Below are 18,280 nucleotides of genomic sequence, written 5' to 3'. Positions count from 1 at the left end.
AATGAAAGTCTCAAAAACGGAATATAATGGCTAAACATCTTCACTAAACACCTTTTTCATGTATAAACAGCCACATAAGCATGTTATAACACTTAAAACATCAAGAAAAAAATACAGACAGAAGTTACATGCCAAACTTTGTAAATGGCTTCTTAAAACGCTATTCAGGACCTGAAAAGCACTTTAGAGTAATAAAGAAATTAAAGTCTAAAAATTTGAATATAATGGCTAAACATCTACACAAAACACCTTTTCTGTGTATTTACAGCCACAGAAGTATGTTGTACCACTTCAAACATCAAAAAACCATTAAGACAAAAGTTAAATGCCAAACTTTGTAAATGCCTTGAAAACGCTATTCAGGAGCTGAAGAGCACTTTAGAGCAATAAAGAAATGAAAGTCTAAAAAACGGAATATAATGGCTAAACATCTACACAAAACACCTTTTCTGTGTATATACAGCTACAGAAGCATGTTATACTACTTCAAACATCAAGAAAACTATTCAGACCGAAGTTACATGCCAAACTTTGTAAATGCATTGAAAACGCTATTCAGGAGCTGAAAAGCAATTTAGAGCAATACAAAAAATGAAAGTCTCAAAAACAGAATCTAAGGGCTAAACATCTTCACAAAACACCTTTTTCATGTATAAACAGCCACAGAAGCATGTTATAACACTTCAAACATCAAGGAAACCATTCAGACGGAAGTTAAATGCCAAACTTTGTAAATGCATATTAAACGCTATTCAGGAGCTGAAAAGCACTTTAAGAGCAAAGACAAAATTTAAGTCTCAAAAACGGAATATAATGGCCAATTATCTACACAAAACACCTTTTCAATGTAGAAACAGCCAAAGAAGCATGTTTTAACACTTAAAACATCAAGAAACCCATTCAGACGGAAGTAAAATGCCAAACTTGTAAATGCCCTCTTAAAACGCTATTCAGGACCTGAAAAGCACTTTAGAGTAATAAAGAAATGAAAGTCTAAAAATTTGAATATAATGGCTAAACATCTACACAAAACACCTTTTCTGTGTATTTACAGCCACAGAAGTATGTTATACCACTTCAAACATCAAAAAACCATTCGGACAGAAGTTACATGCGAAACGTTGTAAATGCATTGAAAACGCTATTCAGGAGCTGAAAAGCACTTAAGAGCAAAGACAAAATTAAAGTCTCAAAAACGGAATATAATGGCTAAACATCTACACAAAACACCTGTTCAATGTATAAACAGCCACAGAAGCATGTTATAACACTTCAAACATCAAAAAACCATTCAGACGGAAGTTAAATGCACAACTTTTTAAATGCCTTCTTAAAACGCTATTCATGACCTGAAAAGCACTTTAGAGTAATAAAGAAATGAAAGTCAAAAAATTGGAATATAACGGCTAAATATCTACACAAAACACCTGTTATGTGTATTTACAGCCACAGAAGTATGTTATACCACTTCAAACATCAAAAAACCATTCAGACAGATGTTACATGCGAAACGTTGTAAATCCATTGAAAACGCTATTCAGGAGCTGAAAAGTACTTTAGAGTAATACAAAAAATGAAAGTCTCAAAAACAGAATCTAAGGGCTAAACATCTTCACTAAACACCTTTTTCATGTATAAACAGCCACAGAAGCATGTTATAACACTTCAAACATCAAGAAAGCCATTCAGACAGAAGTTACATGCGAAACTTTGTAAATGCATTGAAAACGCTATTCAGGAGCTGAAAAGCACTTTAGAGCAAAGACAAAATTAAAGTCTCAAAAACTGAATATAATGGCTAAACATCTACACAAAACACCTTTTCTGTGTATTTAAAGCCACAGAAGCATGTTATAACACTTCAAACATCAAGAAAGCCATTCAGACAGAAGTTACATGCGAAACTTTGTAAATGCATTGAAAACGCTCTTCAGGAGCTGAAAAGCACTTTAGAGCCATAAAAAAATGAAAGTCTCAAAAAGTGAATCTAAGGGCTAAACATCTACACAAAACACCTTTTTCATGTATAAACAGCCACAGAAGCTAGTTGTATTACTTAAAACATCAAGAAAACCATTCAGACAAAAATTAAATGCCAAATGCCTTGAAAACGCTATTCAGGAGCAGAAAAGCACTTTAGAGCAATAAAGTAATGAAAGTCTAAAAAACGGAATATAATGGCTAAACATCTACAAAAAACAACTTATCTGTGTATTTACAGCCACAAAAGCATGTTATAACACTTCAAACATCAAGAAAGCCATTCAGACAGAAGTTACATGCGAAACTTTGTAAATGCATTGAAAACGCTATTCAGGAGCTGAAAAGCACTTTAGAGAAAGACAAAATTAAAGTCTCAAAAACGGAATATAATGGCTAAAAATCTACACAAAACAATTTTTCCATTTATAAACAGCCACAGAAGCATGTTATAACACTTCAAACATCAAGAAAACCATTCAGACAAAAGTTAATTGCCAAACTTTGTAAATGCATTGAAAACGCTATTCAGGAGCTGAAGAGCACTTTAGAGCAATAAAGAAATGAAAGTCTAAAAAACGGAATATAATGGCTAAAGATCTACAGAAAACACATTTTCTGTGTATATACAGCTACAGAAGTATGTTATACTACTTCAAACATCAAGGAAACCATTCAGATGGAAGTTAAATGCCAAACTTTGTAAATGCATTGTAAACGCTATTCAGGAGCTGAAAGGCACTTTAGAGCAATACAAAAATGAAAGTCTCAAAAACAGAATCTAAGGGCTAAACATCTTCACTAAACACCTTTTTCATGTATAAACAGCCACAGAAGCATGTTATAACACTTCAAACATCAAGAAAGCCATTCAGACAGAAAAGTTAAATGCCAAACTTTGTAAATGCCTTAAAACGCTATTCAGGAGCTGAAAAGCACTTTAGAGCAAAGACAAAATTAAAGTCTCAAAAACTGAATATAATGGCTAAACATCTACACAAAACACCTTTTCAATGTATAAACAGCCACAGAAGCATGTTATACCACATCAAACATCAAGAAAACCATTCAGACAGAAGTTAAATGCCAAACTTTGTAAATGCCTTGAAAACACTATTTAGGACCTGAAAAGCACTTTAGAGTAATAAAAAAATGAAAGTCTCAAAAACAGAATCTAAGGGCTAAACATCTTCACTGAACACCTTTTTCATGTATAAACAGCCACAGAAGCATTTTATAACACTTCAAACATCAAGAAAACAATACAGACAGAAGTTACATGCAAAACTTTGTAAATGCATTAAAAACGCTATTCAGGAGCTGAAAAGCACTTTAGAGCAATAAAAGAATGAAAGTCTAAAAAATTGAATATAATGGCTAAACATCTACACAAAACAACTTTTCCATATATAAACAGCCACAGAAGCATGTTATAACACTTAAAACATCAAGAAAACCATTCAGACAGAATTTAAATGCCAAACTTTGTAAATGCCTTAAAACGCTATTCAGGAGCTGAAAGCACTTTAGAGCAATAAAGAAATGAAAGTCTAAAAAATGGAATATAATGGCTAAACATCTACACAAAACACCTTTTCTGTGTATTAACAGCGCACTTTAGAGCAAAGAAAAAATGAAAGTCTCAAAAACGGAATATAATGGCTAAACATCTACACAAAACACCTTTTCAATGTATAAACAGCCACAGAAGCATGTTATACCACTTCAAACATCAAAAAATCATTCAGACAGAAGTTACATGCGAAACTTTGTGCGAAACGCTATTCAGGACCTGAAAAGCACTTAAGAGCAATAAAAAAATGAAAGTCTCAAAAACAGAATCTAAGGGCTAAACATCTTCACTAAACACCTTTTTCATGTATAAACAGCCACATAAGCATGTTATAACACTTCAAACATCAAGAAAGCCATTCAGACAGATGTTACATGTGAAACTTTGTAAATGCATTGAAAACGCTATTCAGGAGCTGAAAAGCACTTTAGAGCAATACAAAAAATGAAAGTCTCAAAAATAGAATCTAAGGGCTAAACATCTTCACAAAACACCTTTTTCATGTATAAACAGCCACAGAAGCTAGTTGTATTACTTAAAACATCAAGAAAACCATTCAGACAAAAATTAAATGCCAAATGCCTTGAAAACGCTATTCAGGAGCAGAAAAGCACTTTAGAGCAATAAAGTAATTAAAGTCTCAAAAACGGAATATAATGGCTAAACATCTACACAAAACACCTGTTCAATGTATAAACAGCCACAGAAGCATGTTATAACACTTCAAACATCAAAAAACCATTCAGACGGAAGTTAAATGCACAACTTTTTAAATGCCTTCTTAAAACGCTATTCATGACCTGAAAAGCACTTTAGAGTAATAAAGAAATGAAAGACAAAAAAATGGAATATAACGGCTAAATATCTACACAAAACACCTGTTCTGTGTATTTACAGCCACAGAAGTATGTTATACCACTTCAAACATCAAAAAACCATTCAGACAGATGTTACATGCGAAACGTTGTAAATCCATTGAAAACGCTATTCAGGAGCTGAAAAGTACTCTAGAGTAATACAAAAAATGAAAGTCTCAAAAACAGAATCTAAGGGCTAAACATCTTCACTAAACACCTTTTTCATGTATAAACAGCCACAGAAGCATGTTATAACACTTCAAACATCAAGAAAGCCATTCAGACAGAAGTTACATGCGAAACTTTGTAAATGCATTGAAAACGCTATTCAGGAGCTGAAAAGCACTTTAGAGCAAAGACAAAATTAAAGTCTCAAAAACTGAATATAATGGCTAAACATCTACACAAAACACCTTTTCAATGTATAAACAGCCACAGAAGCATGTTATACCACATCAAACATCAAGAAAACCATTCAGACAGAAGTTAAATGCCAAACTTTGTAAATGCCTTGAAAACACTATTTAGGACCTGAAAAGCACTTTAGAGTAATAAAAAAATGAAAGTCTCAAAAAGTGAATCTAAGGGCTAAACATCTTCACTGAACACCTTTTTCATGTATAAACAGCCACAGAAGCATTTTATAACACTTCAAACATCAAGAAAACAATACAGACAGAAGTTACATGCAAAACTTTGTAAATGCATTAAAAACGCTATTCAGGAGCTGAAAAGCACTTTAGAGCAATAAAAGAATGAAAGTCTAAAAAATTGAATATAATGGCTAAACATCTACACAAAACAACTTTTCCATATATAAACAGCCACAGAAGCATGTTATAACACTTAAAACATCAAGAAAACCATTCAGACAGAATTTAAATGCCAAACTTTGTAAATGCCTTAAAACGCTATTCAGGAGCTGAAAGCACTTTAGAGCAATAAAGAAATGAAAGTCTAAAAAATGGAATATAATGGCTAAACATCTACACAAAACACCTTTTCTGTGTATTAACAGCGCACTTTAGAGCAAAGAAAAAATGAAAGTCTCAAAAACGGAATATAATGGCTAAACATCTACACAAAACACCTTTTCAATGTATAAACAGCCACAGAAGCATGTTATACCACTTCAAACATCAAAAAATCATTCAGACAGAAGTTACATGCGAAACTTTGTGCGAAACGCTATTCAGGACCTGAAAAGCACTTAAGAGCAATAAAAAAATGAAAGTCTCAAAAACAGAATCTAAGGGCTAAACATCTTCACTAAACACCTTTTTCATGTATAAACAGCCACATAAGCATGTTATAACACTTCAAACATCAAGAAAGCCATTCAGACAGATGTTACATGTGAAACTTTGTAAATGCATTGAAAACGCTATTCAGGAGCTGAAAAGCACTTTAGAGCAATACAAAAAATGAAAGTCTCAAAAATAGAATCTAAGGGCTAAACATCTTCACAAAACACCTTTTTCATGTATAAACAGCCACAGAAGCTAGTTGTATTACTTAAAACATCAAGAAAACCATTCAGACAAAAATTAAATGCCAAATGCCTTGAAAACGCTATTCAGGAGCAGAAAAGCACTTTAGAGCAATAAAGTAATTAAAGTCTCAAAAACGGAATATAATGGCTAAACATCTACACAAAACACCTGTTCAATGTATAAACAGCCACAGAAGCATGTTATAACACTTCAAACATCAAAAAACCATTCAGACGGAAGTTAAATGCACAACTTTTTAAATGCCTTCTTAAAACGCTATTCATGACCTGAAAAGCACTTTAGAGTAATAAAGAAATGAAAGACAAAAAAATGGAATATAACGGCTAAATATCTACACAAAACACCTGTTCTGTGTATTTACAGCCACAGAAGTATGTTATACCACGTCAAACATCAAAAAACCATTCAGACAGATGTTACATGCGAAACGTTGTAAATCCATTGAAAACGCTATTCAGGAGCTGAAAAGTACTCTAGAGTAATACAAAAAATGAAAGTCTCAAAAACAGAATCTAAGGGCTAAACATCTTCACTAAACACCTTTTTCATGTATAAACAGCCACAGAAGCATGTTATAACACTTCAAACATCAAGAAAGCCATTCAGACAGAAGTTACATGCGAAACTTTGTAAATGCATTGAAAACGCTATTCAGGAGCTGAAAAGCACTTTAGAGCAAAGACAAAATTAAAGTCTCAAAAACTGAATATAATGGCTAAACATCTACACAAAACACCTTTTCTGTGTATTTAAAGCCACAGAAGCATGTTATAACACTTCAAACATCAAGAAAGCCATTCAGACAGAAGTTACATGCGAAACTTTGTAAATGCATTGAAAACGCTCTTCAGGAGCTGAAAAGCACTTTAGAGCCATAAAAAAATGAAAGTCTCAAAAAGTGAATCTAAGGGCTAAACATCTACACAAAACACCTTTTTCATGTATAAACAGCCACAGAAGCTAGTTGTATTACTTAAAACATCAAGAAAACCATTCAGACAAAAATTAAATGCCAAATGCCTTGAAAACGCTATTCAGGAGCAGAAAAGCACTTTAGAGCAATAAAGTAATGAAAGTCTAAAAAACGGAATATAATGGCTAAACATCTACAAAAAACAACTTATCTGTGTATTTACAGCCACAAAAGCATGTTATAACACTTCAAACATCAAGAAAGCCATTCAGACAGAAGTTACATGCGAAACTTTGTAAATGCATTGAAAACGCTATTCAGGAGCTGAAAAGCACTTTAGAGAAAGACAAAATTAAAGTCTCAAAAACGGAATATAATGGCTAAAAATCTACACAAAACAATTTTTCCATTTATAAACAGCCACAGAAGCATGTTATAACACTTCAAACATCGAGAAAACCATTCAGACAAAAGTTAATTGCCAAACTTTGTAAATGCCTTGAAAACGCTATTCAGGAGCTGAAGAGCACTTTAGAGCAATAAAGAAATGAAAGTCTAAAAAACGGAATATAATGGCTAAAGATCTACAGAAAACACATTTTCTGTGTATATACAGCTACAGAAGTATGTTATACTACTTCAAACATCAAGGAAACCATTCAGACGGAAGTTAAATGCCAAACTTTGTAAATGCATTGTAAACGCTATTCAGGAGCTGAAAGGCACTTTAGAGCAATACAAAAATGAAAGTCTCAAAAACAGAATCTAAGGGCTATACATCTTCACTAAACACCTTTTTCATGTATAAACAGCCACAGAAGCATGTTATAACACTTCAAACATCAAGAAAGCCATTCAGACAGAAAAGTTAAATGCCAAACTTTGTAAATGCCTTAAAACGCTATTCAGGACCTGAAAAGCACTTTAGAGTAATAAAGAAATGAAAGTCTAAAAAATTGAATATAATGGCTAAACATCTACACAAAACAACTTTTCCATATATAAACAGCCACAGAAGCATGTTATAACACTTAAAACATCAAGAAAACCATTCAGACAGAATTTAAATGCCAAACTTTGTAAATGCCTTAAAACGCTATTCAGGAGCTGAAAGCACTTTAGAGCAATAAAGAAATGAAAGTCTAAAAAATGGAATATAATGGCTAAACATCTACACAAAACACCTTTTCTGTGTATTAACAGCGCACTTTAGAGCAAAGAAAAAATGAAAGTCTCAAAAACGGAATATAATGGCTAAACATCTACACAAAACACCTTTTCAATGTATAAACAGCCACAGAAGCATGTTATACCACTTCAAACATCAAAAAACCATTCAGACAGAAGTTACATGCGAAACTTTGTGCGAAACGCTATTCAGGACCTGAAAAGCACTTAAGAGCAATAAAAAAATGAAAGTCTCAAAAACAGAATCTAAGGGCTAAACATCTTCACTAAACACCTTTTTCATGTATAAACAGCCACATAAGCATGTTATAACACTTCAAACATCAAGGAAGCCATTCAAACAGAAGTTACATGCGAAACTTTGTAAATGCATTGAAAACGCTATTCAGGAGCTGAAAAGCACTTTAGAGTAAAGACAAAATTAAAGTCTCAAAAACGGAGTATAATGGCTAAACATCTACACAAAACACATTTTCCGTGTATCAACAGCCCACAGAAGCATGTTATAACACTTCAAACATCAAGAAAACCATTCGGACAGAAGTTACATGCAAAACTTTATAAATGCATTGAAAACGCTATTCAGGAGCTGAAAAGCACTTTAGAGTAATAAAGAAATGAAAATCTAAAAATTTGAATATAATGGCTAAACATTTACACAAAACACCTTTTCTGTGTATTTACAGCCACAGAAGTATGTTATACCACTTCAAACATCAAAAAACCATTCAGACAGAAGTAACATGCGAAACGTTGTAAATGCATTGAAAACGCTATTCGGGAGCTGAAAAGCACTTTAGAGCAAAGACAAAATTAAAGTCTCAAAAACGGAATATAATGGCTAAACATCTATACAAAACAATTTTTCCATATATAAACAGCCACAGAAGCATGCTATAACACTTCAAACATCAAGAAAGCCATTCAAACAGAAGTTACATGCGAAACTTTGTAAATGCATTGAAAACGCTATTCAGTAGCTGAAAAGCACTTTAGAGCCATAAAAAAATGAAAGTCTCAAAAAGTGAATCTAAGGGCTAAACACCTACACAAAACACCTTTTGAATGTATAAACAGCCACAGAAGCTAGTTGTATTACTTAAAACATCAAGAAAACCATTCAGACAAAAATTAAATGCCAAATGCCTTGAAAACGCTATTCAGGAGCAGAAAAGCACTTTAGAGCAATAAAGTAATGAAAGTCTAAAAAACGGAATATAATGGCTAAACATCTACAAAAAACAACTTATCTGTGTATTTACAGCCACAAAAGCATGTTATAACACTTCAAACATTAAGAAAGCCATTCAGACAGAAGTTACATGCGAAACTTTGTAAATGCATTGAAAACGCTATTCAGGAGCTGAAAAGTACTTTAGAGCAATAAAGAAATGAAAGTCTAAAAAACGGAATATAATGGCTAAAGATCTACAGAAAACACCTTTTCTGTGTATATACAGCTACAGAAGCATGTTATACTACTTCAAACATCAAGGAAACCATTCAGACGGAAGTTAAATGCCAAACTTTGTAAATGCATATTAAACGCTATTCAGGAGCTGAAAAGCACTTTAGAGCAAAGACAAAATTAAAGTCTCAAAAACTGAATATAATGGCTAAACATCTACACAAAACACCTTTTCAATGTATAAACAGCCACAGAAGCATGTTATACCACATCAAACATCAAGAAAACCATTCAGACAGAAGTTAAATGCCAAACTTTGTAAATGCCTTGAAAACACTATTTAGGACCTGAAAAGCACTTTAGAGTAATAAAAAAATGAAAGTCTCAAAAACAGAATCTAAGGGCTAAACATCTTCACTGAACACCTTTTTCATGTATAAACAGCCACAGAAGTATGTTATACCACTTCAAACATCAAAAAACCATTCAGACAGAAGTTACATGCGAAACGTTGTAAATGCATTGAAAACGCTATTCAGGAGCTGAAAAGCACTTAAGAGCAAAGACAAAATTAAAGTCTCAAAAACGGAATATAATGGCTAAACATCTACACAAAACACCTGTTCAATGTATAAACAGCCACAGAAGCATGTTATACCACTTCAAACATCATAAAACCATTCAGACATAAGTTACATGCGAAACTTTGTGCGAAACGCTATTCAGGACCTGAAAAGCACTTAAGAGCAATAAAAAAATGAAAGTCTCAAAAACAGAATCTAAGGGCTAAACATCTTCACTAAACACCTTTTTCATGTATAAACAGCCACATAAGCATGTTATAACACTTCAAACATCAAGAAAGCCATTCAGACAGATGTTACATGTGAAACTTTGTAAATGCATTGAAAACGCTATTCAGGAGCTGAAAAGCACTTTAGAGTAAAGACAAAATTAAAGTCTCAAAAACGGAGTATAATGGCTAAACATCTACACAAAACACATTTTCCGTGTATCAACAGCCCACAGAAGCATGTTATAACACTTCAAACATCAAGAAAACCATTCAGACAGAATTTAAATGCCAAACTTTGTAAATGCCTTAAAACGCTATTCAGGAGCTGAAAGCACTTTAAAGCAATAAAGAAATGAAAGTCTAAAAAACGGAATATAATGGCTAAAGATCTACAGAAAACACCTTTTCTGTGTATATACAGCTACAGAAGCATGTTATACTACTTCAAACATCAAGGAAACCATTCAGACGGAAGTTAAATGCCAAACTTTGTAAATGCATATTAAACGCTATTCAGGAGCTGAAAAGCACTTTAAGAGCAAAGACAAAATTTAAGTCTCAAAAACGGAATATAATGGCCAATTATCTACACAAAACACCTTTTCAATGTAGAAACAGCCAAAGAAGCATGTTTTAACACTTAAAACATCAAGAAACCCATTCAGACGGAAGTAAAATGCCAAACTTTGTAAATGCCCTCTTAAAACGCTATTCAGGACCTGAAAAGCACTTTAGAGTAATAAAGAAATGAAAGTCTAAAAATTTGAATATAATGGCTAAACATCTACACAAAACACCTTTTCTGTGTATTTACAGCCACAGAAGTATGTTATACCACTTCAAACATCAAAAAACCATTCAGACAGAAGTTACATGCGAAACGTTGTAAATGCATTGAAAACGCTATTCAGGAGCTGAAAAGCACTTAAGAGCAAAGACAAAATTAAAGTCTCAAAAACGGAATATAATGGCTAAACATCTACACAAAACACCTGTTCAATGTATAAACAGCCACAGAAGCATGTTATAACACTTCAAACATCAAAAAACCATTCAGACGGAAGTTAAATGCACAACTTTTTAAATGCCTTTTTAAAACGCTATTCATGACCTGAAAAGCACTTTAGAGTAATAAAGAAATGAAAGTCAAAAAATTGGAATATAACGGCTAAATATCTACACAAAACACCTGTTCTGTGTATTTACAGCCACAGAAGTATGTTATACCACTTCAAACATCAAAAAACCATTCAGACAGAAGTTACATGCGAAACGTTGTAAATCCATTGAAAACGCTATTCAGGAGCTGAAAAGCACTTTAGAGCAAAGACAAAATTAAAGTCTCAAAAACGGAATATAATGGCTAAACATCTACACAAAACACCTTTTCAATGTATAAACAGCCACAGAAGCATGTTATACCACTTCAAACATCAAAAAACCATTCAGACATAAGTTACATGCGAAACTTTGTGCGAAACGCTATTCAGGACCTGAAAAGCACTTAAGAGCAATAAAAAAATGAAAGTCTCAAAAACAGAATCTAAGGGCTAAACATCTTCACTAAACACCTTTTTCATGTATAAACAGCCACATAAGCATGTTATAACACTTCAAACATCAAGAAAGCCATTCAGACAGATGTTACATGTGAAACTTTGTAAATGCATTGAAAACGCTATTCAAGAGCTGAAAAGCACTTTAGAGTAAAGACAAAATTAAAGTCTCAAAAACGGAGTATAATGGCTAAACATCTACACAAAACACATTTTCCGTGTATCAACAGCCCACAGAAGCATGTTATAACACTTCAAACATCAAGAAAACCATTCAGACAGAAGTTACATGCAAAACTTTATAAATGCATTGAAAACACTATTCAGGAGCTGAAAAGCACTTTAGAGCAAAGAAAAAATGAAAGTCTCAAAAACGGAATATAATGGCTAAACATCTTCACTAAACACCTTTTTCATGTATAAACAGCCACATAAGCATGTTATAACACTTAAAACATCAAGAAAAAAATACAGACAGAAGTTACATGCCAAACTTTGTAAATGGCTTCTTAAAACGCTATTCAGGACCTGAAAAGCACTTTAGAGTAATAAAGAAATTAAAGTCTAAAAATTTGAATATAATGGCTAAACATCTACACAAAACACCTTTTCTGTGTATTTACAGCCACAGAAGTATGTTGTACCACTTCAAACATCAAAAAACCATTAAGACAAAAGTTAAATGCCAAACTTTGTAAATGCCTTGAAAACGCTATTCAGGAGCTGAAGAGCACTTTAGAGCAATAAAGAAATGAAAGTCTAAAAAACGGAATATAATGGCTAAACATCTACACAAAACACCTTTTCTGTGTATATACAGCTACAGAAGCATGTTATACTACTTCAAACATCAAGAAAACTATTCAGACCGAAGTTACATGCCAAACTTTGTAAATGCATTGAAAACGCTATTCAGGAGCTGAAAAGCAATTTAGAGCAATACAAAAAATGAAAGTCTCAAAAACAGAATCTAAGGGCTAAACATCTTCACAAAACACCTTTTTCATGTATAAACAGCCACAGAAGCATGTTATAACACTTCAAACATCAAGGAAACCATTCAGACGGAAGTTAAATGCCAAACTTTGTAAATGCATATTAAACGCTATTCAGGAGCTGAAAAGCACTTTAAGAGCAAAGACAAAATTTAAGTCTCAAAAACGGAATATAATGGCCAATTATCTACACAAAACACCTTTTCAATGTAGAAACAGCCAAAGAAGCATGTTTTAACACTTAAAACATCAAGAAACCCATTCAGACGGAAGTAAAATGCCAAACTTGTAAATGCCCTCTTAAAACGCTATTCAGGACCTGAAAAGCACTTTAGAGTAATAAAGAAATGAAAGTCTAAAAATTTGAATATAATGGCTAAACATCTACACAAAACACCTTTTCTGTGTATTTACAGCCACAGAAGTATGTTATACCACTTCAAACATCAAAAAACCATTCGGACAGAAGTTACATGCGAAACGTTGTAAATGCATTGAAAACGCTATTCAGGAGCTGAAAAGCACTTAAGAGCAAAGACAAAATTAAAGTCTCAAAAACGGAATATAATGGCTAAACATCTACACAAAACACCTGTTCAATGTATAAACAGCCACAGAAGCATGTTATAACACTTCAAACATCAAAAAACCATTCAGACGGAAGTTAAATGCACAACTTTTTAAATGCCTTCTTAAAACGCTATTCATGACCTGAAAAGCACTTTAGAGTAATAAAGAAATGAAAGTCAAAAAATTGGAATATAACGGCTAAATATCTACACAAAACACCTGTTATGTGTATTTACAGCCACAGAAGTATGTTATACCACTTCAAACATCAAAAAACCATTCAGACAGATGTTACATGCGAAACGTTGTAAATCCATTGAAAACGCTATTCAGGAGCTGAAAAGTACTTTAGAGTAATACAAAAAATGAAAGTCTCAAAAACAGAATCTAAGGGCTAAACATCTTCACTAAACACCTTTTTCATGTATAAACAGCCACAGAAGCATGTTATAACACTTCAAACATCAAGAAAGCCATTCAGACAGAAGTTACATGCGAAACTTTGTAAATGCATTGAAAACGCTATTCAGGAGCTGAAAAGCACTTTAGAGCAAAGACAAAATTAAAGTCTCAAAAACTGAATATAATGGCTAAACATCTACACAAAACACCTTTTCTGTGTATTTAAAGCCACAGAAGCATGTTATAACACTTCAAACATCAAGAAAGCCATTCAGACAGAAGTTACATGCGAAACTTTGTAAATGCATTGAAAACGCTCTTCAGGAGCTGAAAAGCACTTTAGAGCCATAAAAAAATGAAAGTCTCAAAAAGTGAATCTAAGGGCTAAACATCTACACAAAACACCTTTTTCATGTATAAACAGCCACAGAAGCTAGTTGTATTACTTAAAACATCAAGAAAACCATTCAGACAAAAATTAAATGCCAAATGCCTTGAAAACGCTATTCAGGAGCAGAAAAGCACTTTAGAGCAATAAAGTAATGAAAGTCTAAAAAACGGAATATAATGGCTAAACATCTACAAAAAACAACTTATCTGTGTATTTACAGCCACAAAAGCATGTTATAACACTTCAAACATCAAGAAAGCCATTCAGACAGAAGTTACATGCGAAACTTTGTAAATGCATTGAAAACGCTATTCAGGAGCTGAAAAGCACTTTAGAGAAAGACAAAATTAAAGTCTCAAAAACGGAATATAATGGCTAAAAATCTACACAAAACAATTTTTCCATTTATAAACAGCCACAGAAGCATGTTATAACACTTCAAACATCAAGAAAACCATTCAGACAAAAGTTAATTGCCAAACTTTGTAAATGCATTGAAAACGCTATTCAGGAGCTGAAGAGCACTTTAGAGCAATAAAGAAATGAAAGTCTAAAAAACGGAATATAATGGCTAAAGATCTACAGAAAACACATTTTCTGTGTATATACAGCTACAGAAGTATGTTATACTACTTCAAACATCAAGGAAACCATTCAGATGGAAGTTAAATGCCAAACTTTGTAAATGCATTGTAAACGCTATTCAGGAGCTGAAAGGCACTTTAGAGCAATACAAAAATGAAAGTCTCAAAAACAGAATCTAAGGGCTAAACATCTTCACTAAACACCTTTTTCATGTATAAACAGCCACAGAAGCATGTTATAACACTTCAAACATCAAGAAAGCCATTCAGACAGAAAAGTTAAATGCCAAACTTTGTAAATGCCTTAAAACGCTATTCAGGAGCTGAAAAGCACTTTAGAGCAAAGACAAAATTAAAGTCTCAAAAACTGAATATAATGGCTAAACATCTACACAAAACACCTTTTCAATGTATAAACAGCCACAGAAGCATGTTATACCACATCAAACATCAAGAAAACCATTCAGACAGAAGTTAAATGCCAAACTTTGTAAATGCCTTGAAAACACTATTTAGGACCTGAAAAGCACTTTAGAGTAATAAAAAAATGAAAGTCTCAAAAACAGAATCTAAGGGCTAAACATCTTCACTGAACACCTTTTTCATGTATAAACAGCCACAGAAGCATTTTATAACACTTCAAACATCAAGAAAACAATACAGACAGAAGTTACATGCAAAACTTTGTAAATGCATTAAAAACGCTATTCAGGAGCTGAAAAGCACTTTAGAGCAATAAAAGAATGAAAGTCTAAAAAATTGAATATAATGGCTAAACATCTACACAAAACAACTTTTCCATATATAAACAGCCACAGAAGCATGTTATAACACTTAAAACATCAAGAAAACCATTCAGACAGAATTTAAATGCCAAACTTTGTAAATGCCTTAAAACGCTATTCAGGAGCTGAAAGCACTTTAGAGCAATAAAGAAATGAAAGTCTAAAAAATGGAATATAATGGCTAAACATCTACACAAAACACCTTTTCTGTGTATTAACAGCGCACTTTAGAGCAAAGAAAAAATGAAAGTCTCAAAAACGGAATATAATGGCTAAACATCTACACAAAACACCTTTTCAATGTATAAACAGCCACAGAAGCATGTTATACCACTTCAAACATCAAAAAATCATTCAGACAGAAGTTACATGCGAAACTTTGTGCGAAACGCTATTCAGGACCTGAAAAGCACTTAAGAGCAATAAAAAAATGAAAGTCTCAAAAACAGAATCTAAGGGCTAAACATCTTCACTAAACACCTTTTTCATGTATAAACAGCCACATAAGCATGTTATAACACTTCAAACATCAAGAAAGCCATTCAGACAGATGTTACATGTGAAACTTTGTAAATGCATTGAAAACGCTATTCAGGAGCTGAAAAGCACTTTAGAGCAATACAAAAAATGAAAGTCTCAAAAATAGAATCTAAGGGCTAAACATCTTCACAAAACACCTTTTTCATGTATAAACAGCCACAGAAGCTAGTTGTATTACTTAAAACATCAAGAAAACCATTCAGACAAAAATTAAATGCCAAATGCCTTGAAAACGCTATTCAGGAGCAGAAAAGCACTTTAGAGCAATAAAGTAATTAAAGTCTCAAAAACGGAATATAATGGCTAAACATCTACACAAAACACCTGTTCAATGTATAAACAGCCACAGAAGCATGTTATAACACTTCAAACATCAAAAAACCATTCAGACGGAAGTTAAATGCACAACTTTTTAAATGCCTTCTTAAAACGCTATTCATGACCTGAAAAGCACTTTAGAGTAATAAAGAAATGAAAGACAAAAAAATGGAATATAACGGCTAAATATCTACACAAAACACCTGTTCTGTGTATTTACAGCCACAGAAGTATGTTATACCACTTCAAACATCAAAAAACCATTCAGACAGATGTTACATGCGAAACGTTGTAAATCCATTGAAAACGCTATTCAGGAGCTGAAAAGTACTCTAGAGTAATACAAAAAATGAAAGTCTCAAAAACAGAATCTAAGGGCTAAACATCTTCACTAAACACCTTTTTCATGTATAAACAGCCACAGAAGCATGTTATAACACTTCAAACATCAAGAAAGCCATTCAGACAGAAGTTACATGCGAAACTTTGTAAATGCATTGAAAACGCTATTCAGGAGCTGAAAAGCACTTTAGAGCAAAGACAAAATTAAAGTCTCAAAAACTGAATATAATGGCTAAACATCTACACAAAACACCTTTTCAATGTATAAACAGCCACAGAAGCATGTTATACCACATCAAACATCAAGAAAACCATTCAGACAGAAGTTAAATGCCAAACTTTGTAAATGCCTTGAAAACACTATTTAGGACCTGAAAAGCACTTTAGAGTAATAAAAAAATGAAAGTCTCAAAAAGTGAATCTAAGGGCTAAACATCTTCACTGAACACCTTTTTCATGTATAAACAGCCACAGAAGCATTTTATAACACTTCAAACATCAAGAAAACAATACAGACAGAAGTTACATGCAAAACTTTGTAAATGCATTAAAAACGCTATTCAGGAGCTGAAAAGCACTTTAGAGCAATAAAAGAATGAAAGTCTAAAAAATTGAATATAATGGCTAAACATCTACACAAAACAACTTTTCCATATATAAACAGCCACAGAAGCATGTTATAACACTTAAAACATCAAGAAAACCATTCAGACAGAATTTAAATGCCAAACTTTGTAAATGCCTTAAAACGCTATTCAGGAGCTGAAAGCACTTTAGAGCAATAAAGAAATGAAAGTCTAAAAAATGGAATATAATGGCTAAACATCTACACAAAACACCTTTTCTGTGTATTAACAGCGCACTTTAGAGCAAAGAAAAAATGAAAGTCTCAAAAACGGAATATAATGGCTAAACATCTACACAAAACACCTTTTCAATGTATAAACAGCCACAGAAGCATGTTATACCACTTCAAACATCAAAAAATCATTCAGACAGAAGTTACATGCGAAACTTTGTGCGAAACGCTATTCAGGACCTGAAAAGCACTTAAGAGCAATAAAAAAATGAAAGTCTCAAAAACAGAATCTAAGGGCTAAACATCTTCACTAAACACCTTTTTCATGTATAAACAGCCACATAAGCATGTTATAACACTTCAAACATCAAGAAAGCCATTCAGACAGATGTTACATGTGAAACTTTGTAAATGCATTGAAAACGCTATTCAGGAGCTGAAAAGCACTTTAGAGCAATACAAAAAATGAAAGTCTCAAAAATAGAATCTAAGGGCTAAACATCTTCACAAAACACCTTTTTCATGTATAAACAGCCACAGAAGCTAGTTGTATTACTTAAAACATCAAGAAAACCATTCAGACAAAAATTAAATGCCAAATGCCTTGAAAACGCTATTCAGGAGCAGAAAAGCACTTTAGAGCAATAAAGTAATTAAAGTCTCAAAAACGGAATATAATGGCTAAACATCTACACAAAACACCTGTTCAATGTATAAACAGCCACAGAAGCATGTTATAACACTTCAAACATCAAAAAACCATTCAGAC

Source organism: Hypomesus nipponensis, chromosome 24 (assembly GCF_054491055.1).
Source record: "Hypomesus nipponensis isolate SF chromosome 24, ASM5449105v1, whole genome shotgun sequence".
In the NCBI taxonomy this organism is placed as follows: domain Eukaryota; kingdom Metazoa; phylum Chordata; class Actinopteri; order Osmeriformes; family Osmeridae; genus Hypomesus; species Hypomesus nipponensis.
Note: the sequence above shows the minus strand (reverse complement) of the source record.